General features: G+C 35.6%; 1 long non-coding RNA gene across 2 annotated transcripts in view; it reads right to left on the bottom strand.

Moving 5' to 3' along the window:
• The window catches only part of LOC131416330 (uncharacterized), a 64,261-nt gene extending 40,121 nt beyond the window's left edge, over nt 1-24,140 (bottom strand). Inside the window, exon 1 of one of the 2 annotated variants that reach the window (XR_009222580.1) lies at nt 23,936-24,140. This is a non-coding gene — a long non-coding RNA (uncharacterized LOC131416330). The remainder of the gene's footprint in view (nt 1-23,935) is intronic. The other variant, XR_009222581.1, reaches the window with a different exon arrangement.
• Nucleotides 24,141-26,034: the final 1,894 nt, after the last annotated feature.

Genomic DNA, 26,034 nt, shown 5'->3' with positions numbered 1-26,034 from the left:
ATTCAAAGTATACAACAAAGCTATAATAATCAAGACAGCATGGTACTGGCACAAAAACAGACACAAAGATCAATGGAACAGAATTGAGATGTAAGAAATAAACCCACACATCTATGAACAGCTAATTTTTGACAAGGGAGCCAAGAACATACAATGGAGAAAGGAAAGTCTCTTCAATAAATGGTTCTGAGAAAACTGGACAGCCACATACAAAAGAATGAAAGTAGACCATTATGTTACACCATACACAAAAATTAACTCAAAATGGATTAAAGACTTGAATGTAAGATCTGAAACCATGAAACTTCTAGAAGAAAACATGGTTAGTATGCTCTTTGATATCAATCTTAGTAGCATATTTTCAAGTACCATGTCTGTCTGGGTAAGAGAAACAATCGAAAACAATAAACAAATGGGACTACATCAAACTAAAAAGCTTCTGCACAGCAAAGGCAACCATTAACAACACAAAAAGACAACCTAACAATTGGGAGAAGATATTTGCAAACTATATACCTAATAAGGGTTTAATGTCCAAAATATATGAAGAACACATACATCTCAACAGGAATAAAACTAACCACCCAATTAAAAACTGGGCAAAAGATCTGAACAGACATTTCTCCAAAGAAGATATACAGATGGCCAACAGGCACAGGAAAAGATGTTCAACATCACTATCAGGGAAATGCAAATCAAAACTACAGTGAGATATCACCTCATGCCCATCAGAATGGCTATAATTAAAAGGACAGGAAATAACAAGTGTTGGAGAGGATGTGGAGAAAAAAGAACTCTCATACACTGCTGGTGGGAGTACAAACTTACACAGCCACTATGGAAAAAAGTATGGGGAGTCCTCAAAAATTTAAGAATAGAACTACCATACTATCCAGCTATTCCACTGCTGGATATTTATTCAAAGAACATGAAAACATGAATGTGTAAAGATATATGCACCTCTATGTTCATTGCAGCATTATTCATAATAGCAAAAACTTGGAAGCAACCTAAGTGATCATCAAAGGATGAATGGATAAAGAAGATGTGGCAATGGAATACTATTTAGCCATGAAAAAAGGATGAATTCTTACCATTTGTGACAATATAGATGGAACTTGAGGGTATTATGCTAAGTGAAATAAGTCAGAGGGAGAAAGTGAAATACTGTATGATCTCACTCATAAATAGAAGACAAAAACAACAAGAAACAATCACATCGAGACAGAGATTAGACTGAGGATTACTGAAGGGGAATGGGGGAGGGAGGAGGACGAAAGGGGTGATTAGGCACATATGTATGGTGATGGATTGTAATTAGTCTTTGGGTGGTGAACATGATGTAATCTACACAGAAATCAAAATAAATGATGTACACCTGAAATTTACATAATGTTATAAACCAATGTTACCTCAATAGAAAAAAATAAATGAATTGTCATATCCCAGTTAAAGGAATTAAAGCATTTTACTACAGAAAATTATCAAATCACAAAGAAAGACAGTAAGAGAGGAAGAAAGGAAAAAGGGTATTCCAAAACAACCAGAGAACAACTAATGACATTCCAATAATAGGTCTTTTTCTATCAATAATTACTCTAAATGTAAATGGATTAAATCCTCCAATCAAAAGACATATAATGAGTAAATGGATAAAAAAACAAGACCCAACTATCTGCTGCATACAATAGACTCAGTCCAGCTTTAAGGACACACACAATATCAAAGTGAAGAGCTGGAAAAGATATTTCATGTAAATGGAAACCAAAAGAAAGAAGAAGTAGCTATTTTCATACCAGACAAAATAAATTTAAGTCAAAAACTGTAGCAACAGATAAATGAGGTCATTATATAATGATAAAGTGGTCAAGTCAACAAGAAAATACAACAAATGTAAATATACATATACCCAACCTCAGAGCACATAAACATATTAAGCAAATATAAACAGATCTGAAGGCAGAAATAGACAGTTATGCAATAATATTAGGAGACTTCAATACTCCACTTTCAACAATGGATAGATCATCCAGAGAGAAAATCATAAGAAAACATTGGACTTAAACTACACTTTAGAACAAATGGATCTAACAGATATATACAGAACAATCCATTTAACAGCAGCAGAATACATATTCTCCTCAAGTGCACACAGAACATTCTCCAGTAAAGATCACATGGTAGGTCATAAAACAAGTATGAACAAATTTAAGAAGATTTATATATTGAGTATTCTTTTCTAACCACAAAGGTGTGAAACTAAAAATCATACAATATAGGAGGAAAGGTGGAAAATTCACAAATGTGTGGAAACTAAACAACACACTCTTGAAAAGTCAATGGATTAAAAAAGAAATCAAAAGGGAAAACAAACAATATCTTGAGACAAACAAAAAGGGAAATACAACATACCAAACTTACGGAATGAAGCAAAAGTTGTTCTAACAGGAAAGTCTACAGTGATAAATTCCTACATTAAGAAAAAGAAAGATCTCAAATAAACAAACTTACCTTACACCTCAAGGAACGAGAAAAAGAAGAACAAACTAATTGCAAAGCTAACAGAAAATAGGAAATAACAAAAATCAGAGCAGAAATAAATAAAATAGAGAATAGAAAGGCAATAGAAAATACCAATGAAACTAAGAGCTACTTTTTGAAAAGATAAATAAAACTGACAAATGTTTAGCTAGACTAACCAAGAAAAAAAAGAAAGAAGACCCAAATAAATAAAATTACAAATGAAGGAGGAGATATTACAACTGACACAATGTAAATACAAAGGATCATAAGAGACTACCATGAACAACTATACACCAGCAAACTGGTTAACCGAGAAAAATAGATAAATTTCTAGAAATATACAGCCTACCAAGACGGAATCCTGAAGAAATAGCATATCTGAATAAATGTATAAGTAGTAAGAAGACCGAATCCGTAATCAAAAAGCTCCCAACAAAGAAAAGGCAAGGACCAGATGGATTCCCTGGTGAATTCTACCAGACATTTCAAGAAGAATTAATATTACTCCTTCTCAAACTCTTCCAAAAAATTAAAGAGAAGGAAACACTTCCAAACTCATTTTATTAGGCCAGCATTACCCTGATACCAAAGCCAGATAAAGACACTATGAAAAAAAAAATTCAAGCCTATATTCCTGATAAACATAGATTCCAAAATCCTCAACAAAATATTAGCAAACTGAATTCAACAATACATTAAAGGAATCATACACCATGATCAAGTGGGATTAATTCTGGAACAGAAGAATGGTTCAACATACAGAAATCAATAATTGTGATACATCACATTAATAGAATGAAGATAAAATCATATGATCATCTCAATAGATGCAGAAAAAGCATTTAACAAAATTCAACATCCCTTAATAATAAAAAATTCTCAACAAATTAGGTATAGAAGAAATGTACTTCAACAAAATAAAAGACATATGAGAGGTCAAAAGTAATACCACACTCAACAGTGAAAAGCTAAAAGCCTTGCCTCTAAGATCAGGAACAAGACGAGGGTCCTCACTTTCACCACTTCTATTCAAAATAGTACTGAGAGTCCTAGCCAGAGAAGTGAGGCAAGAAAAAAAACTAAAGGCAACATTAAGAAAAAAGTAAGTAAAATTTTCTTTGTTTGCAGATGACATAATCTTATATCTAGAAACCTTTACAGACTCCACCAAAAGACTCTTAGAACTAATAAATTAATTCAGTAAAATTGCAGGATACAAAATTAACATACAAAAATCAGTTGCATTTCTACACACTAACAAAAAGATATCTGAAAGAGAAATTTAAAAATGAATCCCTTTTACAGTAACATCAAAAAGAATAAAAAATTTAGAAATAAATTTAATCAATGAGGTGAAAGATCTATATACTGAAAAACCTGTAAGACACTGATGAAAGAAATAGAAGAAGACACAAAGAAATGGAAAGATATTCTATGCCTTAGATTGGCAAAAAATTATATTGTTAAAATATCCATACTACCCGAAGTGATCTATGAATTCAATGCAATTCCTATCAAAATTCCAATAGCATTTTCACAGAAATAGAAAAAAAATCCTAAAATTTCTATGGGAAAAAAAAAAAAAACCCAAATAACTAATGCAACCCTAAGAAAGAAGAACAAAACTGGAGGCATCACACTTCCTGATTTCAAACTATATTACAAAACTATAGTAATCAAAACAATATGGTATTGGCCTGAGAAACAGACACATATATCAACAGAACAAAATAGAGAACCCAGAAATAAACTCACACATATACAGTCAACCAGTCTTTGACAAAGGACCAAGAGCACAAAATGGATAAATGATAGTCTCTTCAACAAATGGTGCCAGGAAAACTTGATATCTGCATGGAAAAGAGTGAAATTGATCTTTATCTTATACCACTCACAGAAATTAACATGAAATAGATTAAAGACTTAGATGTAAGATTTCAAATTGCAATACTTCTAGAAGAAAACATGGAAAAAACTCCTTGGGTGACATTGTCTTGGCAACGATTTTTTGGATATGACAACAAAAGCATAGGCAACAAAAAGAAAAATAGACTACAAGGACTATATCAAACTAAAAAGCTTCAGCATGCAAAGGAAACAATCAACAAAATGAAAAGGCAACCTATGGAATAGGAGAAAATAATTGTAAACTGTATATCTAATAAGGGGTTAATATAAAAAAAATATAACAAATTCATACAACTCAATAAAAAAACAAATAATTCAATTTAAAAATGGGCAAAGAACCTGAATAGACATTTTTCCAAAGAAGATATTCAAATGGCTAACAGGTATATCGAAAGGTGCTCAACGTCACTTATAATTAGGGAAATGCAAATCAAAACCACAAGATATCACCTCACACCTATTAGAATGACTATCATCAAAAAAAAGAGATAAATATTGGTGAGGCTGTGGAGAAAAGGGAACTCTTGTACACTACTGATGGGAATGTAAATTGGTACAACCACTGTAGAAAACAGTGTGGAGGGTTCTCAAAAAATTAAAAATAGAACTACCATATAGCAATACAACTCCTGGATATATAAGTGAAAGAAACAAAATCAATATCTTGAAGAGATATCTACACTCTCATGTTCATTACAGCATGATTCACAATAAACAAAACATGGAAACAACCTAAGTATCTGTTGATGGATGAATGGATAAAGAAAATGTGGTATATATACAACAGAACATTATTCAGCCATTTGCAATAACATGGATGAAACTTGAAGGCTTTATGCTAAGTGAAATAAGTCAGAGAGAGACAAATACTGTTTGGTGTCACTTATATGAGGAATCTATAAAACATCAAATTCATAGAAACACAGAGTAGAATGATGGTTGCCATGGGTTGGAGGATGAGGGAAATGAGGATATGTTGGTCAAAGAGCACAAACTTTCAGTGTTAAGATGAGTCAGTTCTAAGCATCTAATGTGCAGCACGGTGATGATAGTCAATAATACTGCATTGTATATTTGAAATTTGCTAAAAGAATAGATCTGAAGCATTCTCACACACACACACAAAGGCAGCTATGTGATGTGATGGATGTGTTAATTAACTTGATTGTGGAAATCATTTCACAATGTATATGTCTAACAAAACATCACATTGTACATTTTAAATCTATACAATTTGTCAATTATAGTCAATAAAGCTGAGGAAAATGTTTTTAAATATAATAAAAATAAAATTAAAACATTTAAAAGAATAATAGTTTCAACATATTTTTTAAGTAATATTTTTCTCTTAACCTTAAGAGGAAAAATATAGGAAATAATATATTAAAGAAGCATTCATTTGAAGTATTAATTCCTTTAGTCTAATTTCCATTCCTTTATTTTCTTCTAGATCCTGCTAAAATAAAATTTAATACTCTTTTAAAATTAAAGCATTGCAGGTATAGTATGATCCTATTTTACTAAATGCATTTTTATCTTCTATGTATCTACCTATTTATCTATCTACATATCCTACTGATATATATTCATAGATTGTATATTCACAATGGTTATTTCTAGGTGATACACAACATTTCAAATTTTGAAAAACTTTCTTCTTTGTATTTAACTGCAATTTCAATTTTTGTAAAGAATCTATACTGTGTTTTTAAAAAACAATTGTCAGTTTAATTAAACAAAATAATGACTAGAAAGCGAGTTTAAAAGAATTTTTACGTGAGTATAGATGGTGAAATTTTTCCTTTTGTATATTTACGTATTATAATAATTTAATTATTTCATAGAGATGTTTTTTCTGTACATTGTCATGCATTTAAGAATGTTGAACAAACTTTTGTTTTGCATATTTGTCATCAAGTAGACACAGTAGAGGAGAACATACAATAACTGGGAAACATTGTTAAGAAACCTCAGAAATGTATTCAATAATGTGGAGCACTTTAAAGCAAAAATAAGTATTTTAATTCTTAGTGATTTTCTTTTTTTTTTTCTTTTTTTTTTCTGAGGAAGATCAGACCTGAGCTAACATCCGGGCTAATCCTCCTCTTTTTGCTGAGGAAGACCGGCCCTGAGCTAACATTTATTGCCAAGCTCCTCCTTTTTTTTTCTCTCTCTTTTTCTCCCCAAAGCCGCAGTAGATAGTTGTATGTTGTAGTTGCACATCCTGCTAGTTGCTGTATGTGGGACGCCGCCTCAGCATGGCCGGACAAGCGGTGTGTCGCTGTGTGCCTGGGATCCGAACCCAGGCCGCCAGTAGCAGAGCATGCACACTTAACCACTAAGCCACGGGGCCAGCCCCTTGGTGACTCTGAGATAAAGAAAAACTGTACATTTGTACCATAGATCAATTCTATAACATCTTTGATTAGAGATTAAAAATAAAGCCTATAGGAGAGCAGGGGGGTAAAATGGGTGAAGGGGGCCAAAAGGTGCAAAATTCCAGTTATAAAATATGTCAGTCCTAGGAATGTGATGTATGGCATGATGACTATAGTTAGTAATACTGTATTGCATATTTGAAAGTTGCTAAGACAATAGACCTTAAAAGTTCTCATTACAAAAAAAAAAATTTGTAATTATATATAGTGATGGATGTTAACTAGACTTATTGTGGTGATCATTTCACAACATATACAAATATTGTGTCATTATGTTGTACATCTGAAACTACTAGAACATTATATGTCAATTATATTACAATAAAAAATAGGTAAAAATAAAGCCTATAACACATATATATTAAATACACTTGACACATATATTAAAGTAGTATAGATTTAAATATGTTTAATTTATGTATAAACATTTAACATATATTTAAATATATGCCATTTTAATCTAATTAGAAAATAGACATGGGGAGGAGAACTAATCTCTTTTAGAAAGTGGTGGTTAGTGTTAACTGAAGTCACCCAGGGCTCAATCAATACTTGCCAAATAAAAGAAGATATGAATGTAAATATAAATATAGAGAGACAGAGTTTTAGGGTTATTATCCCAGTTGCTTTTTTGTTCTCCAGGTTTTTCCCTCCCTCTCACTCATACCGTGACAGGTATTCTTTCTGTCCCAGCCTGGCACACAGCTGAAACTAATTTGCAAAGAACGTACTCTAAGAGACTGAAGTAGAAGCTCACTTGTGGAACCAGATGTTTTTTCCAGGCTTTGGGGAAGGGAAAGGCAGAAAAGCAGAGCACAAGATGAGTGGGAATGGACAATAACCAGAAAACCTTTGAGCATAATGGAACAGTAAGCAAGAAATGACCCAATTGTCCCGGGCATGCATTTTCTACCACCTATCTGTCGTCTTTGGACAACTTAGCATCTCAACAACTTTGGACACTTTTAAGCTTCTTCAAGAGAGGGTAGAAGACTTGGACATCCTGTGTGGTGTTGGGAACCACAAAGGGATAGCTTTGGCCCCTGACCAAGATGAAACTAAACTAAATTCCTTGCTCACAAGTGGGATTCCCATGTGATCAAGAAAAGCAAGGACTTTCCACTACAGAAGGAAGAAGTGAACCTTAATGAGGGGAAAAAATATAAACCTTCATTCTGAGAGCACATTCTCTTGGGGAAATAGCATTTAATTGGAAAATATGGCTCTGAAATGGAAAGGCTAATTGGGACTTTGAAGAAATGAAGAGCAGTTTCTCTTGTCAGAGAAAGCAATTCTAAGGAAGGAATTCTCAGATTACCAAAAGGTATTGGTAAGCATATTAATAATTTCATTGTGAAATAATTGAAAATATACAAGAGCATAAGTTCTTCAAGTGAGTCCACGAGACCAGAATCATAAGCATCACATGGAAACTATTAAAACTCCAAATTCTTGGGCCCCATCCCAGAATCACTGAATCAGAAACTTTGAGGTGGGGCCCAAAAATTTGTAGCATAACAAGCTTTCCAAGTGGTTCTCATGTAAACTACAGTTTGAAATCTGCTGGTACTAACAATGGAAACAAATGAGCCACATCTGTCGAAAGTCACTAACATTAAACCCATGGGTGGGATGAATAAAAAATGAGAAAAAATAAGTTAAATAATCAGAGGTTGATCATAATTTGGAAGTAAAGATGTATCTGAATATAAAATTCTTTCTTAACCTTGATACAAAGTGAGGATATGCTGAATCATTTTTGTGGCATCTCATTATATTTTTATAGAATAAGAACTAGACTGAATTATATTTTGTTTCTGCCTTCATCTCAATTTTTGAAACCTGAAAAAGTTCATCTCCAGGTTCAGGCTAATAGAGCATCATCATCACCTGATGGTAATAAAATCAAGAGCAGGCACAGTGCTTAGAGGGGGTCAATTCATAGCCTAGGTAGAGCTATAGCTCTGCACTCACTCTTCAGTGATTTGTCCCAATGACTTCTCCACTTAGTGGATTTACATTTGCCTTATTTCATGTTCAACTAGTTTCCTACCAGCACCTCACCCTTCTTCACTCACCTTCACTGGCCATCAATTAGTTAAAGCTCAGAGAAGGTCATCAGTTGATATTGCTGTGTCAGAGTGTATTCAAACTAATAGTAAAATATAAAATATAATTAAATAACACATAAGTAAGTTTTAGATCACTTATTTGTCTATGCCAACTGAACCCTCCACCAACACAAGGATAACTGAAAGTCCAGTATAAAAGACACTACAAAATGCTCTATGAAAATAAAACATAAAAATAGACCCAGATACTTCCTGAGAGGTTATCAACACATTAGCCCAGCAGAGGAAGAGAAGTAGATGGAGCTACCTGGGGGACATATTTGAGCTAAAACCACACAGGAAGTCTCAAACTCAAGGAGCTCACTTACTGTAGACCACAAGGCCCAGAGCAAGGAACATCTCACTGTGTGAGGTACAGTGACCCCCACAAGGGCCCTCTCTCTTTCCTAATTTTCATGCAAGGTCTAGGAACAAGGCAAAAGGCAAATTTTTAAAATAACAGTGATTCTAGATTTATCTGTAAATCCTTGGCTTACTTTAAAGCTGGCCTCTTGGATTTGGATTCAAATATTCATCTGATGATTCAAAATGTAGCATTAGGATGCAAAACTTGTTTTTTGTTAGATTTTTAGTATTTTTGACTCTCTGCAAAGATGAGTAAGTATGGGCAAATTCTTTGTATTGTCATCTCTATTTCATTGTTTACTAGCTGAAGAAAACTGACATTTAGGGAATTCAACTGCCAAGCACAGTTTTTTTTCAGATTTTGGGGGATTTTTTGTTATTGTTACTGTTCCAAATATATCACCTCATCAAATCCACAACAAACTGGATAGGAGGATTGTTATCATCATTTTATAAAAGAAGAAACTCAGATTTAGGGAGATTGGGTGACTGAAAAAAAGGGAACTCAATTGACAAATGCACATATATGATTTTATGTAGTATATTTTAATATTTGTTTATACTTTTATAGGTAAAGAATAAGAGTGTGAATTATGTGTCCATTCTCATCCCTCTTTTCTATATTTAATAATAGAAACTGTTTTGTCAAATTCAAAAAAAAAAAATAGTCTTTCCACAAAATCATTTTGCTTTTCTACATTCAAAGGATATAATGCACAAAATTTAAAAGAGAGACAGGGACAAAACTGGGATAGGCTACATTTTTGCCTCCAGATGGCTGGTATGAGCTCACAGTGGTACCTGGAAATGAATGAGGAGAGAGGAAGTGACTAGTTCAAGTGTTCTATAGTGGTCAGTCTAGGAGTTTTCTGGCTAACTGTGAAGAATGAGAAGAGAGCAACTAAACTCCAGCACCATCTGCAGCCTAAATAAGGAAAGACGTTCACTCTCATTACCTTGATCAAAGCATTTCCACTCACCTTTCAACTTTTCAAAATGATTGCTCAATGTCTCTGCTTTGTCAGGATTGCATCTTAAATGTTTAGCAAGCCAAGAACCCTGGACGAGACTTTCCACATGAACTCTTCTGCTAATCTTAGGAGGAAAGATCTCCTAATCTTCCTAATACACCCTCAGATCCAAGGTGCAGAGGCCCAACAATACCTTCGATGGCTGTGGGACTCAGAACTCTTCAAACCTCAGTGTTGTCCATACTAATCCAATCACCTGCTCCTAGAAAGAGGAAAACCATCCCAAAAGGCAGCTTTTCAAAGGGTAACTTCTCATCTCTGGAAAGAGCTGCCCGCACATGTTCTTCTTCACATATACATTCTATTTTGCTAAAACACTGAGTTCCAAAGAAAAGAGAAAATCCTGTGGAAATCCATATTAGTAAAAATCACCTCGGCCTCACAATTCAAATTTTGTAAACTCAAACAACAAAGATTTTTTTAGTAATTGTGTTCCATACCACAATCTACCTTAATAGCAGTATCGATAATTGTTTTCTCACAAGTAGATAATATCTTTTCCAACAGATAAATACTTGTAGCCACTGGATAAATAATGCAAATATTATTTAGTCATGTATCATGTTTGTTCTTGGAAATTCTTAAACAATGAAAAATAAGTACAAACTTCAGTATATCATGGTCATAAATCAAATATTCTAGAAGAGTTCAAATTGAGAGAGTTAAGAATATTAAATGGGATAAAGAAAATTTATTATACCATTATTAGTTTTTAGCATCACATTTGTTATATTATTTTACAAAATATATGCTTAAGAGTAGGGGATACAGAAGAACAGATCAGTGAGCTGGACAAAACACTAGAGGAAATCACCCAAGCTGAACAGATAAAAGGAAAAAGAATTTAAAATAGCGAGGACAGTCTAAGGGACCTCTGGGACAACATCAACCACACTAACATCCATGTTAAATGTGTCCCAGAAGGAGAAGAGAGAGACAGAGGGGCAGAGAATCTATTTGAAGAAATAATAGCTGAAAATTTTCCTAATTTAAGGAAGGAAATAGACATCCAGGCACAGGAAGCACAGAGAGCACCAAAAAATATAAACCCAAAGAGCCCCACACCAAGAGATATCATAATTAAAATGTCCAGAATTAAAGATAAAGAGAGAATCCTAAAAGCCACAAGAGAAAGGCACCAAGTTACATACAAAGGAAACCCCATAAGGCTATCAGGTGACTTCTCAGGAGGAACCTTACAAGCTAGAAGAGAGTGGCATTATATATTTAAAATGCTAAAAGGAAAAAACCTACAGCCAAGAATACTGTACACAGCAAAGTTATCATTCAGAATGGAAAGAAAGATGAAGCGTTTCACAGACAAGCAAAAATTAAAGGAGTTTATCACCAAGAAATCAGCCCTACAAGAAATGCGAAAGGGACTTATTTACAGGGGAAAGAGAAGATCACAAATAGGAAAAAATTATCTATGTCTATGATAAGAGGATAACAAATAAAAACACACAAAAAAGAGGTTAGATATGATATCAGAAACATAAAATGTGGGAGGAGGGGTGTAAAAGATTAGAGCTTTTAGAAAGAGGTCAAACTAAAGAGACCATCAACTTAATATGGATTGCTATATACGTAGTTTATTATACATGAACCTAATGGTAATCAAAAACCAGAAACCTATAATAAATACACAAAAAAATAATGAAAGGAACCCAAACATAATACTAAAGAAAGTCTTCAAACCACAAGAGAAGAGAGCAAGAGAAGAAGAAAGGAACAGAGAAGAACTACTAAACCACCCAGAAAAAAAGTAAAACAAAAAACCAACAATAAGTACATACTTATCAATAGCTATTTTAAATGTCAATGGATTAAATGCTCCAATCAAAAGGCATAGAGTGGTTGACTGGATAAAAATACAAGACTCTTTATGCTGTATACAAGAGACACACTTCAGACCTAAAGACACTCACAAACTGAAAGTCAAGGGATGGAAAAAGATACTCCATGCAAATGGCAATGAAAAGAAAGCTGGGGTAGCACTACTCATATCCAACAAAATAGAGTTTAAAAAAAAACTGTAACAAGAGACAAAAAGGGGCACTACATAATGATCAAGGGAACAATCCAAAAGAGTATATAACACTCATAAATATTTATGCAGCCAACATAGGAGCAACTAAATATATAAAACAATTCTTAACAGACATAAAAGGAAAAATAGACAGTAAAGCAATAAAAGTAGGAGACTCCAACACTTACATCAATGGATAGATCATCCTAACAGAAGATCAATAAGAAAACACTGACCTTAAATGACACACAAGACAAGATGGACTTAGTAGATATTTACAGAACATTCCATCCAAAAACCGAAGAATACACATTCTTTTCAAATTCACATGGGACGTTCTCCAGGATTGATCACATATTAGGCCACAAAACAAGTCTCTATAAATTTAAGAAGATTGAAATATTACCAAGCGTCTTTTCTGACCACATGAAACTAGAAATCAACTACAGGAAGAAAATCAGAAAAGCCACAAATATGTGGAGATTAAACAAAGTGCTACTGAACAATGATTGGGTCAATGAAGAAATCAAAGGAGAAATGAAAAAATACCGGGAGACAAAGGAGAATGAAAATATGACATGCCAGAGTTTATGGGATACAGCAAAAGTGGTTCTAAGAGGGAAGTTTATAGTAATACAGGTCTATCTCAACAAACAAGGAAAATTTCAAATAAACAATGTAACAGTACTCCTGAAGGAACTGGAAAAAGAAGAACAAAGCCCAAAATCAGTAGAAGAGGAGAAATAATAAAAACTAGAGCAGAAATAAATAAAATAGAGACTTGAAAAAAATAGACAAAAAAAATCAATGAAACCAAGAGCTGGTACTTTGAAAAGATAAACAAAATTGACAAATCTTTAGCTAGACTCAGCAAGAAAAAAAGAGAGAAGGCTCAAATAAGTAAAATCAGAAATGAAAGAGGAGAAATTACAATGGACTCCTCAGGAATAGAAAAGATTATAAAAGAATAGTATGATATGCTATATGCCAACAAATTGGATAATCTGGAAGAAATGGATAAATTCTTAGAATCATACAACCTTCCAAAACTGAATCAAGAATAAAGAGAGAATTTGAATAGACCAATCACCAGTAAGGAGATTGAAACAGTAGTCAAAAATCTTCCAAAATATAAAAGTCTAGGATCAGATGGCTTCCCTGGTGAATTCTACTAAACATTCAAAGAAGACTTAATACCTATACTTCCAAAAGTCTTCCAAAAAATTGAAGAGGAGGAGAAGCTTCCTAAGTCATTCTACGAAACCGACATTACCCTGATACCAAAACCAGACAAGGACAACACAAAAAAAGAAAATTATAGGCCAATATCACTTATGCACATTGATGCAAAAATCCTCAACAAAATACTAGCAAATCAAATACAACAATACACTAAAAAGATCATACACCATGATCAAGTGGGATTTATTCCAGGGATGCAGGGATAGTTCAACATCAGAAAATCAATCAATGTGATACACCACATTAACAAAATGAAGAATAAAAATCACATGACAATTTCTATAGATTCAGAGAAAGCATTTGACAAGATACAGCATCCATTTATGATAAAAACTCTGAATAAAATGGGTATAGAAGGAAAGTACCTCAACATAATAAAGACCATATATGAGAAACCCACAGCTAATATCATCCTCAATGGTGAAAAACTGAAAGCTATCCCTCTAAGAACAGGAACCAGACAAGGATGCCCTCTCTCACCACTTCTATTTAACATAGTGTTGGGAGTCCTAGCCAGAGCAATCAGGCAAGAAAAAGAAATAAAAGGGATCCAAATTGGAAAAGAAGAAGTGAAACTGTCACTATTTGAAGATGACATGATTTTATATAGAGAAAACCCTAAAGAATCCACCAAAAAACTTTTAGAAATAATAAATGAATACAGTAAAGTTGCAAGATACAAAATCAACATACAAAAATCAGTTGTGTTTCTATACACTAACAACAAAGTAGCAGAAAGAGACTTAAGAGTACAATCCCATTTACAATTGCAACAAAAAGAATAAAATATCTAGGAATAAAGTTAACCAAAGAGGTGAAAGATCTGTACACTGAAAACTATAAAACATTCTTGAAAGAAATTGAAGAAGACACAAAGAAATGGAAAGATATTCCATGCTCTTGGATTGGAAGAATTAACATAGTTAAAATGTCCATACTTCCTAAAGCAATCCAAAAATTCAATGCAATCTCTATCAAAGTTCCAACAGCATTTTTCACAGAAATAGAACAAAGAATCCTAAAATTTATATGGAACAACAAAAGACCCGGAAGAGCCAAAAGAATCCTGAGGAAAAAGAACAAAGCTGGAGGTATCACACTCCCTGATTTCAAAATATACTACAAAGCTATAGTAACCAAAAGGGCATACATAGTACTTGCACAAAAACAGACACAAAAATCAATGGAACAGAATTGAGAGCCCAGAAATAAACCCACACATCTATGGACGGCTAATTTTTGACAGGGGAGCCAAGAACACACAATGAAGAAAGGAAAATCACTTCAATAAATGGCGTTGAGAAAACGACAGCCACACACAAAAGAACGAAAGTACGCTATTGTCTTACACAATACACAAAAATTAACTCAAAATGGATTAAAGACTTGAATGTAAGACCTGAAACCATGAAATATCTAGAAGAAAACACCGGAGGTATGTTCTTCGACATCAATCTTAGCAGCATATTTTCAAGTACTGTTCTGACCGGGCAAGGGAAAAGATAGAAAAAAATAAACAAATGGGACTACATCAAGCTAAAAAGCTTCTGCACAGCAAAGGAAACCATCAACAAGATGAAAAGACAACCTAACAATTGGGAGAAGATATTTGCAAACCATATATCTGATAAGAGGTTAATCTCCAAAATATCTAAAGAACTCATACATCTCAACCACAAAACAACTAACTACCCAATTCAAAAATGGGCAAAAGACCTCAACAGACATTTCTCCAAAGAAGATATACAGATGGCTAACAAGCACATGAAAAGATGTTCAACATCATTAACTATCAGGGAAATGCAAATCAAAACTACAATGAGATATCACCTCACGCCCATCAGAATGGCTATAATTAACAACACAGGAAACAGCAAGTGTTGTAGAGGATGTGGAGAGAAGGGAGCTCTCATACACTGTTGGTAAGAATGCAAAATGGTGCAGTCAGTATGGAAAACAGTATGGAGAGTCCTCAAAAAGTTAAGAATAGAACTACCATACGATTCAGCTATTCCACTGCTGGGTATTTATCCAAAGAACATGAAAACACTCATGGGTAAAGGTATATGCACCCTTACATTCACTGCAGCATTATTCACAATAGCCAAGAATTCTAAGCAACCTAAGCGCCTATCAAGAGACGAATGGATAAAGAAGATGTGGTATATATACACAATGGAATACTACTCAGCCAGAAGAAACAATGAAATCCAGCCATTTGTGACAACATGGATGGACATTGAGGGTATTATGCTAAGGGAAATAAGTCAGAGGGAGAAGGTCAAATACCATATGATCTCACTCATAAATAGAACATAACAAACAGACATACAGAGACAGAGATTGGATTGGCTGTTTCAAGAGGGGAATCGGGGAGGGAAGAGGATGAAAGGGATGATTAGGCATGTGTGTGTGGTGATAGATTGTAATTAGTCTTTGGGTGGTGAACATGATGGAATCTATGCAGAAATAGAAGTATAATGATGTACACCTGAAATTTATATAATGTTATAAACCAATGTTACTGCAATAAAAATATATATATTTGCTTATCTATGTCTCTCTCCAAGTTGACCACACATTCAGTAAATGCAGAAATTGTGTCTTATTCACTTTGGTATCACCAACACCCAGTGCAATGTCTGGCATATAAAAACCACTAGAAAATATTGAATAAATGAATATTTTTATGGCTTAACATAGTACAGAACAATGAACTTTCAGTGATAGTAAGCACTAAAAACTTTTACTCCTTTGCAAGATTATTGTCATACTTGATTTCTTTTTATTAATAACACATGCTTTTATATCCATCTAGTCACTGTTGAAAATTGGTGCAACAGGGACAAAAATGAAGAAAAAAACCTTAAAATCTCCTTATAAAATTATGTCAGTGTTTCCTTTCCATATTTTCCATGTATATTTTGTACACAGTAGGAATCACACATTATTTCACAATCCAATTTTTTCAATTAACATTATGTCAGAAGCATTTCTCATATCATTGAATACTTCACAAAATAAGTTATTGTTTTCATATTTTTCAATTGAATGGTTCTATCATATATATTTAACCCTTCTATCGTTGGACACAAAATGTTCTGTAGTAGTTGGCAATTCAAATAATGATGAGGCAAAAATCTAAATGTGTAGCATTTTGTTCACATATATTACTTCCTGAAGATGGATTTCTAGAAGCAGAATCATTAGCTCAAATAGTATAGCATTTTTAAGACTAAAAATATATTTGCTAAATTTGTTTATAGTAATGTTTTACTAACTAACATTCCCAGTAGCAGTTTATGAGACTATATTTATTACTTTATCCTTACGAGCAAGACATTTTTAAATTTAAGAGCCTTGATTTTAGAGCTTGGATTGTGTGGTGATGCCATCTGGTGGCCATAGTATAAAACTACAAATCAGAAGTGAAAAAGATCTTGGAAACTGCAGTGAGGGAAATTAAGTGGCAGTAATTATTATAGGTCTTTAAGTGTTCAAAAAGCACTCTTGCTATTCGGCTTTCTAAATATCCTCACTAACCATGTAAATAAAGCTTACAAATGGTTTCAAATGATACTTATTACTTCATCTATTCAACCTGAATTTCCTGAGCACCTCCCACGTGGTGGCTATTCTATTAAGTGCTGAAGACAGAGATGAGTCACAGAGCACGATCTCAAGCAGTTTATCATTTAATGAGGATATATAAAAGAAAACTTCTCATTACAAACTTGACCAAAGCCTTCTGCAAGTGAAAAATAATATTTACTAATATTTGTAATTTGAATCATCCTTATTTTATAAATTACATAATATCTAATTATGTAGGCAGCTTCTAAAATGGTCCCCAATCATCATCCCCATCTCCTGCTGTTCATGCCATTGTGTAATCCTCTTTCCAGGAGTAAGAGCTGGTTTCCATATCTCTCTCTCCATTGTGAAAAACACTATGGAGAGGCCCACAGGGCAAGGAATTGAATTCTCCAGTCAATAGTCAGTGAGGACCTGAGGCCAGCCAACAGAGAGCTTGGAAGCAGATCCTCCCTAACTAAGCCTTGAGATGAGACCCCAGCCCTAGGCCACATCCCATAGGCAGCTACAGTGAGAAACCCTGAGTCAGAGTCACCCAGCTAAGCCATGCCTTGCTACTGACCCACAAAAATAAGAGATAAGTTATGGGGTAATTTATTACACAGAAATAGCTAATTCACTAATAAAGAGAATTGGAAACCTATTTTCACATTTAAATATTAATTTCAACTTAATCACTCAAATTAAGTCCTATACAAAATTTAAACTGCAATTAAAGAGTTAGTCTAGCTAACTCTTTTGAACACATCAAACCCCGAAGTAACAAACATATACAAATAATATTATTACAAAACCTATTGCTATTCTTATAGTTAAACCTATCCTAAAATATAACAGTTTTTGAACTTCATTTTGTTTGTTATTTCTGTAATTTTTTATACTTCTCTAAGGTTATAGTTATACTTGTACTTTCCAATAGCTGCTTTACTACATCCTTTGATACCTTCCTGAGCTTCCAGTGATCTACCTAGACTAAAAAGCAAAACATTTCAGGAAATGGTTTATTAAACAACTGATTTTTAGTCATTGTTTGGGACGTGTCTGCTTTTCCCACTGTGACTTAACTCAAGCCACAGGTCATTACATTAGCTCTTGTTTTAGAGTTAATTACTTTAACTTTAAAAGTTACTTTATTTGTTACAAAAATAGGACATTTTATCAATACTACCAAGAGCCATCTATAGATTTAACGCAATCCCTACCAAGATTCCAATGGCATTTTTTTACAGAAATGGAGAAAAACTCCTAAAATTTATATGGAATGGCAAAAGACCCCAAATAGCCAAAGAGAGAGAAGAATACAGCAGGAGGCATCGCACTTGATGATTTTAAGCCATACTATGAAGGTATAGTCATCAAAACAGTATGGTACTGGCACAAAAACAGACAAATAGACTAACAGAACAGAAACGAGGGCCCAGAAATAAACCCAAGAGTATATAGTCAACTAATATGTGACAAAGGAGCCAAGAATACTCAGTGGAGAAAAGACAATCTCTTTAATAAACAGTGCTAGGAAAATTGGATACTACATGTAAAAGAATGAAACCAGACCCCTATTTTAAACCACTCACAAAAATTAACCTGAAATAAATTAAAGACTTACATGTAAGACCTGAAATCATGAAACTCCTAGAAGAAAACATAGGAATAAAGCTCCTTGACATGGGTCTTGGTAATGATATTTTGCATATGACACCTAGAGCACAAGCAACAAAATCAAAAATAAACAAGTTAGACTACACCAAGCCAAAAAGATTCTGCACAGCAAAGGAAACCATCAATAAAGTGAAGAGACAACATACAGAATGGGAAAAAAATATTTGCAAACCATATATCTGATAAGAGGTTAACATCCAAAATATATAAAAACTCATACATCTCAACAACAAAAAAACTAACAACCCAATTAAAAATGGGCAAAAGATCTGAAGAGACATTTCTCCAAAGAAGATATACAGATGGTCAACAGACACACAAAAAGATGTTTAACATCACTAACTATCAGGGAAATGCAAATCAAAACTACAATAAGATATCACCTCACTCCTGTCAGACTGGCTATAATTAACAAGACAGGAAATAACAAGTGTTGGAGAGGATCTGGAGAGAAGGGAACTCTCATACACTGCTGGTGGGAGTGCAAACTGGTGCAGCCAGTATGCAAAACAGTATGGAGATTCCTCAAAAAGTTAAGAATAGAACTACCATAGGATCCAGCTATTCCACTGCTGGCTATTTATCCAAAGAACATGAAAACATGAATGCATAAAGATATATACACTCCTACATTCACTGCAGCATTATTCACAATAGCCAAGACTTGGATACAACCTAGGTGCCCATCAAGGGACAAATGGATAAAGAACATGTGGTATATTTACACAATGGAATAATACTCAGCCATAAAAAAGGATGAAATCTGACCATTTGTGACAACATGGATGGATCTTGAGGGTATTATGCTAAGGGAAATAAGTCAGAGGGAGAAGGTCAAATACCATATGATCTCACTCATAAGTAGAAGATAAAAAGAACAACAAACAATCACATAGAGACAGAGATTGGATTGGTGGCGACCAGAGAGGAAGGGAGTAGGGAGGATGGTAAAAGGGGTGATTAGGCACATGTGTATGGTGATGGATTGTAATCAGTTTTTGGGTGGTGAACATGATGTAATCTACACAGAAACTGGAATATAATGTTGTACACCCAAAATTTATATAATGTAAAACAATGTGACCACAATAAAATATATATATATATAAAGAACTCATACAACTCAATAGCAAAAATATAAATAATCCAATTAAAAAATGGGCAAAGGATTTGAATAGACATATTTCCAAAGAAGATACACAAAAGACCAACAGGTACATGAAAAGATGTATCATGTCATCAAAAGATGCTCATGTCATTACAGAAATGCAAATTAAAACCACAAGGAGATATCACCTCGTGCCTGTTAGGATGGCTAGTATCAACAAGACAAGAGATGTGTAATGGTTCAAGTTTGGCACACTCCCCTTCAGCAGCCCAGGTTTTCGGGTTTGGATCCCAGGTGTGGACCTGCACCACTCTTCAGTCTTACTGTGGCAGCGACCCACATATAAAATAGAGGAAGATTGGCACGGATGTTAGCTCAGGGAGAATCTTCCTCAGCAGGAAAAAAAAAAAAAAAAAAACAAGAGATAACAAATCCTGCAGTGGATGTGGAGAAAGACCACTTGTGTACTGTTGGTGGGATTGTAAATTGGTACAGACAATATTGAAAACAGTATGGAGGTTCTCAAAAAATTATAAATAGAACTACCATTTGATCCAGCCATCCTACTTCTGGGAATATATCCAAAGGAAATGAAAACACTGACTCGAAAAGGTATCTGCACCCCCACATTCATAATAGCATTATTTACAACAGTGAAGATACAGAAACAAACTAAAGGTCCATCAATAGATGAATGGATAAAGAAGTTGTGGTGTATACACAGTAGTCCCCCTGTATTCGTGGTTTTGCTTTCCCTGGTTTCAGCTACCCGCAGTCAACCGCAGTGCAAAAATATTAAACAAAAAATTCCAGATATAAAAAACTCATTCGTTTTAAATTGCATGCCCTTCTGAGTAGTGTGATAAAAATCTTGCATTATCCTGCTCCATCCCACCCCAGCCATGAGTCATCAATGCCATTGGCTCTCTAAATCTTTCTAATCTGTCCTTGGGCATGTTGATAACCTCATGGCCATAACATAGCTGCCACAGCTCCAGATAATTTGTCAGTATTCAAGAGAACAAAAAGAGAATGGAGGCAATGTAAGCCATTCCAGAAATCCTCTAGATAACTTTGTTGTAAGTTTCAGTGGGCCCAAAAGTGGGCCACATGGCCACTCTAGCTGCAAGGGGAGCTGGGATAGTGAGTAACTCCTGGAAATGGCAGGAGAAAAGGTGATTTGGAATGGCTCATGGATAGGCCAACAGTCTCTGCTGCCCTACATTAAGGATAAACAAGATTTAACCAGACATCAACAAATTTTTGAGGACTTACTACTTATACCCCAAAATAAATGTAAAAGTGAGGAATCCAAGAGGGCTTTTTTACTTTTCAGAAAAGGAACAAAGAACTATATACCACAGTATATAGAGAATAAGGAAATATCTTATACTATATCACTGGTTTGGCATTGTTATCCTCTGCTAGTTTATCTGTAGCAATTATCAGTTAAAAAAAAAAAAACCTTGAAAGCAAAGGAACCCAAATAATTGCCTTTGAGGAAACAAAAACGGTAGAGTTAAAAAGATTCCACCGGAGGTACGTGTCTGAGTCAAGTAGTAACAACTTCAAATGGAAAAAGAAGGAGGATGAGTTTCCGCATCAAAGAAGAGAAGAAAAGTAGTTTGGGACTCAGCAGGAATTATCAGATTATTTTTGATCTCTCTACAATATTCATTCTCACATTAATTCTTTAAATCATTGCTTTTATTTGTCTACTCTGGCTAAACACCATGCTCTTTGTCCCTATTCACAGCTCCTCCGGCAACGCCCAATATCCTACCTTCCAGCAGCACTAATAGTCCGTGGAAAGTTATGCAGTTTTGCTATAATCATTCTGAATGAAATACCATTCTCCAATTTGTCAAACCGAAAAAGTACATATTCTTCCCCCAAACCCAACTGAATGGATTTCTTTGAAGAGTCTTCCCTGTGCCTCAGCAGAGTGAACTCCAGCCCTCCTGTGAGTTCTCAGAGCACCTTCATTATGACACAATTACTTATATTTTCACATTGCGTTTCAATTATTCATAGGAATTTCTGCCCTCTGAAATTTGAGCTCCCTAAGGGAAGAGTCTGTGACTTAATTACCTTCATAATTTGAATAACAAGTATAATGCCTTGCATATAGTAAAATAAACAATTGTTGAATAATGGAACAAATTAATGCTCTGTTGAGGGAGACAATTATAAACAAGGAAAATTAAAAAGAACGGGCAATTAATTCTGTTTCAAGATGTCTAAGAAAGAATAGTTTGATTTCTTTGAATGGCTTTGTTCCTACACTAAAATACAAAGTGTTCATTTTTTAAAAGTTTTCACCTTATAAGGAAAAAAGAAATCACTCATCTCATTGTTTGTCTGTATACCTCCAGAGAACAAATATTCTCTATCTAGATTATTATAGTTTGTAACTAAGAATAAAGTCTCACTAAAAAGCACGGTACAAAATATTCACAAAAATAATATTATTTCTAAAAAAAGAGAAAAGTAAAATTATATCTTCTCCACTTTCCTCAGTCTTTGTAATACACTTTATTCTGTTCCACAGGAAAGAAACCTTGGAGGGCCCAGCATTATTCCACTACTAGAATAGAAATTCTACTCAATGACCTGCTTTTAATTTAACTCAATTCTACTTGAAAATATTCTAATTGAGGAGATTCACTTCCCTTCCTTAAAGGTCAATTGTTCTGAGTTTCTTCTGCTGTTCTTGAATTTCAAATATCAATCCACATCAGATAGAATTACGGATGCTAACAAAGTCTTTAGAAATGGTAGCTGATGACACCTTTGACCTTACCTGAAAGTTCTACAGTTTGGTCAGAGATAGAGTTGAGAGTAGTTCAATTTCCATAATAAAGCCTGAACGAGAGGGAAAGATCTGATGTCCAGAACAACTGAAAATATCCTCAGCAGCAGAATATGAGATCTTGACATTTGAGAGACTTTCTGAAAGTTTCCGTTATGCTCAGAATTCTTATATATGATTACACATTTTTTAAAGGATCTTTTCTCCTTTTTTCACCCCAGGGCAGAGGTGAAGAACAAGTATCTGTGAGGTAAATAGTTTTGACTGATAAATAGAGGAAAAAATAATACCATAGATGACCAGATAATGTAAAGAAGGAAAGAAGAAAGAAAGGAGAGAGAAAAAAAGAAAAGAAGGGGGAGGAAGAGAGAAGAATGGAAAATAATCTAGTCAAAATTGGGAGGGGGTTAGCTGGGAATCTCCGTAATCATTCTGCGTGTAGTTTCCATGTAGAGATCTCACGTTTGCCTAATGTTGTGTGAGAGGAAATCCAAGCAAGAACTAAGAGGATGGAAGAATGTTCTGTGTGACGGCACCTCCCACATGGGACAGACGGAGTTAACAAAGAAAATACACAAGAGAACTCTCTTAGAAAATATTATAGAGAGGAAGTCAAGATGGCGGTGTAGGCAGACTCTGAACTCACCTCCTCCCGCGGACACAGCCAGTTTACAAATACTCATGGAAAAATTACCCCTGAGACAGAACTGAAAACTGGATGAGAGGAACTCCTGCAACAACGGACAATCCTAACTGAGGTGGAAGAGGCAGAAACTCCCTTCTGGAGAGAAAAAACGCCGCCTTCACAAGCCGCAGCGTCTCACGGCCTCTAGGAGCAGCCCAAAGGTCCGCAGCTTCCATGGAGGCGCAGGGCCCTGAGCCAGGGAGCGCCCCCACTGTGGGCATGTTGTGGACCCAGCACAATAGAGACCAGTGGCAGAATATGTGCCTTTGCCTGCTACTAAAACAGTGGCGAGTACCCCCAGAAAAGCTGGTTCACAAAGAAAGTAAAACTGGCTCTTAAAGGGCCCACGTGCAAACTCACCCATTTCAGAAAGTACCCTAAAATCACCAGAAAGAAAGGTGCACAGTGCTTTGGTGAAAAGAGACTCACCTGATAGGCCCTGACTGCATCTCGGTGAGAGGTGAGACCTCTCCAGGGACTGGGACATTGGCGGCAGCCATTGTTGTGGCCTGGTGTGGGCGTGCTGACAGAGACGCCATTGGAGTTCTCCCTGGGGCCTGCTAGCCCAGGTCTGCCCCACCCGCTAGAGCACCGATTTAATCCAGCTCAGCCAGGGCAGGCAGCCCACCCTAGAGACTGGCCCCACCCAACAACAAGCCCTCAGGAAACTTGAGGGCCTGCATAGATTGGTGACTGGATTCTCTGCAGCCTGGCAACAGAGCCGACTTCAGTGGGGCAGAGTGTGCACAAGGAGCGGGTGGAGAGTGTGGGGCAGTGGTGGAGTGTGTGGGGCTCCCACCGTGGAGGGAGAGACTGGGTCTGCTTCGGGAGGTCGGGGCGCGCACACGGGGCAGGACTGTGTTGACTGTTTCTGTGGACCTGTGGGTGGCAGGGATTGTCAGCTACAGAAGACTTGTGCTTCTCAAAGACCCACATAGGGGGTGTGTCCCACCTTCCAAAGCTTGAAACAATTGGGTGCTCCCGTGCCTGAGGCCAGCCCCACCCAGCTGCAATCCTCAGAGAGCTGACAAGAGACCTAAAGGCTGGAGGCTTATAGCAATTTAAGGCCCTGAGCCTAACAACCTGCCACGTTGGGGGCCTACTCACTTAAAAGAAATACTGCAACACAAATGTGGTATTAGAACTTGCAGCCAACTGTGCTGGGGCTCCCCACACCTGATAAAGAGACTGAAGGGCCCATAACAACTACAAGCAGCTGAGCATTACAACAGCTGGCTAGGAGCATAACTCGGCCTCCCTGGGTGCCTACAGGGAGAGCAAACAGGCCACAACAGAAGGACACACATAGCCCACATAGGGGTCACCCCTGGAACATTGAGAACTGAGGGAAGCACACTGCAGGCCTCCTAAGCCATCACTTACATAAGGTCGCCTATCCAAGAGCAGGAGACGTAGCTGACCTACCTAATACGTAGTCACAAGCACAGGGAAAGAGGCAAAATGAGGATGCAAAGGAATACATTCCAAGTAAGGGAACAGGACAAAACCCCAGAAAAGGAACTAAGTGAAACAGAAATGAGCAACCTACCTGACAGAGAGTTCAAACAAAGAGTGTTAAGGATGCTCACTGATGTGGGGAGAAGAATAGATGAACTCAGTGAGAATGTCAACAAAGAAATGGAAGATATAAAAAAGAACCAATCAGAAATGAAGACTACAATATTGGAAATGAAAAATTCACTAGAGGGACTCAAAAGCAGAGTAGAGGATACAGAAGAACGGATCTGTGAGCTGGACGAAAGACTAGAAGAAATTACCCAAGCTGAACAGGTAAAAGAGAAAAGAATTAAAAAGAGTGAGGACAGTCTAAGGGACCTCTGGGACAACATCAAGCACACTAACATCTGTGTTATAGGTGTCCCGGAGGGAGTAGAGTGAGACAAGGGGACAGAGAATCTATTTCAAGAAATAATAGATGAAAACTTCCCTAACCTAAGGAAGGAAACAGACATCCAGGTACAGCAAACACAGAGAGCCCCAAACAAGATAAACCCAAAGAGGCCCACACCAAGACACATCATAATCAAAATGTCCAGAATTAAAGACAGAATCTGAAAAGCCACAAGAGAAAGCCAAGTTACATACAAAGAAAACCCCATAAGGCTATCAGCTGACTTCTCAGCAGAAATCTTACAGGCTAGAAGAGAATGGCACGATATATTTAAAGTGCTAAAAGGAAAAAACTTACAGCCAAGAATACTCTACCCAGCAAGGTTATCATTCAAAATGGAAGGAGAGATCAAAAATTTCCCAGACAAGCCAAAATTAAAGGAGTTTGTCACCAAGAAACCAGTGCTATAAGAAATGTTAAAGGGACTGATTTAAGGGGAAAAGAGAAGACCACAAATAGGAAAAATTATCTATTTCCATGATAAGAAGGTAATGGATACAAATGCATAAAAAAGAGGTTAGATATGATATCAAAAACATAAAAGGAGGGAGGAGGGGAGTTAAAAAGTAGAACTTTCAGACAGAGTTCAAACTAAAAAGACGATCAATTCTGTATA

Source organism: Diceros bicornis, chromosome 17 (genome assembly GCF_020826845.1).
Source record: "Diceros bicornis minor isolate mBicDic1 chromosome 17, mDicBic1.mat.cur, whole genome shotgun sequence".
Lineage (NCBI taxonomy): Eukaryota > Metazoa > Chordata > Mammalia > Perissodactyla > Rhinocerotidae > Diceros > Diceros bicornis.
Note: the sequence above shows the minus strand (reverse complement) of the source record. Positions and strands in the feature narration are given on the sequence as shown.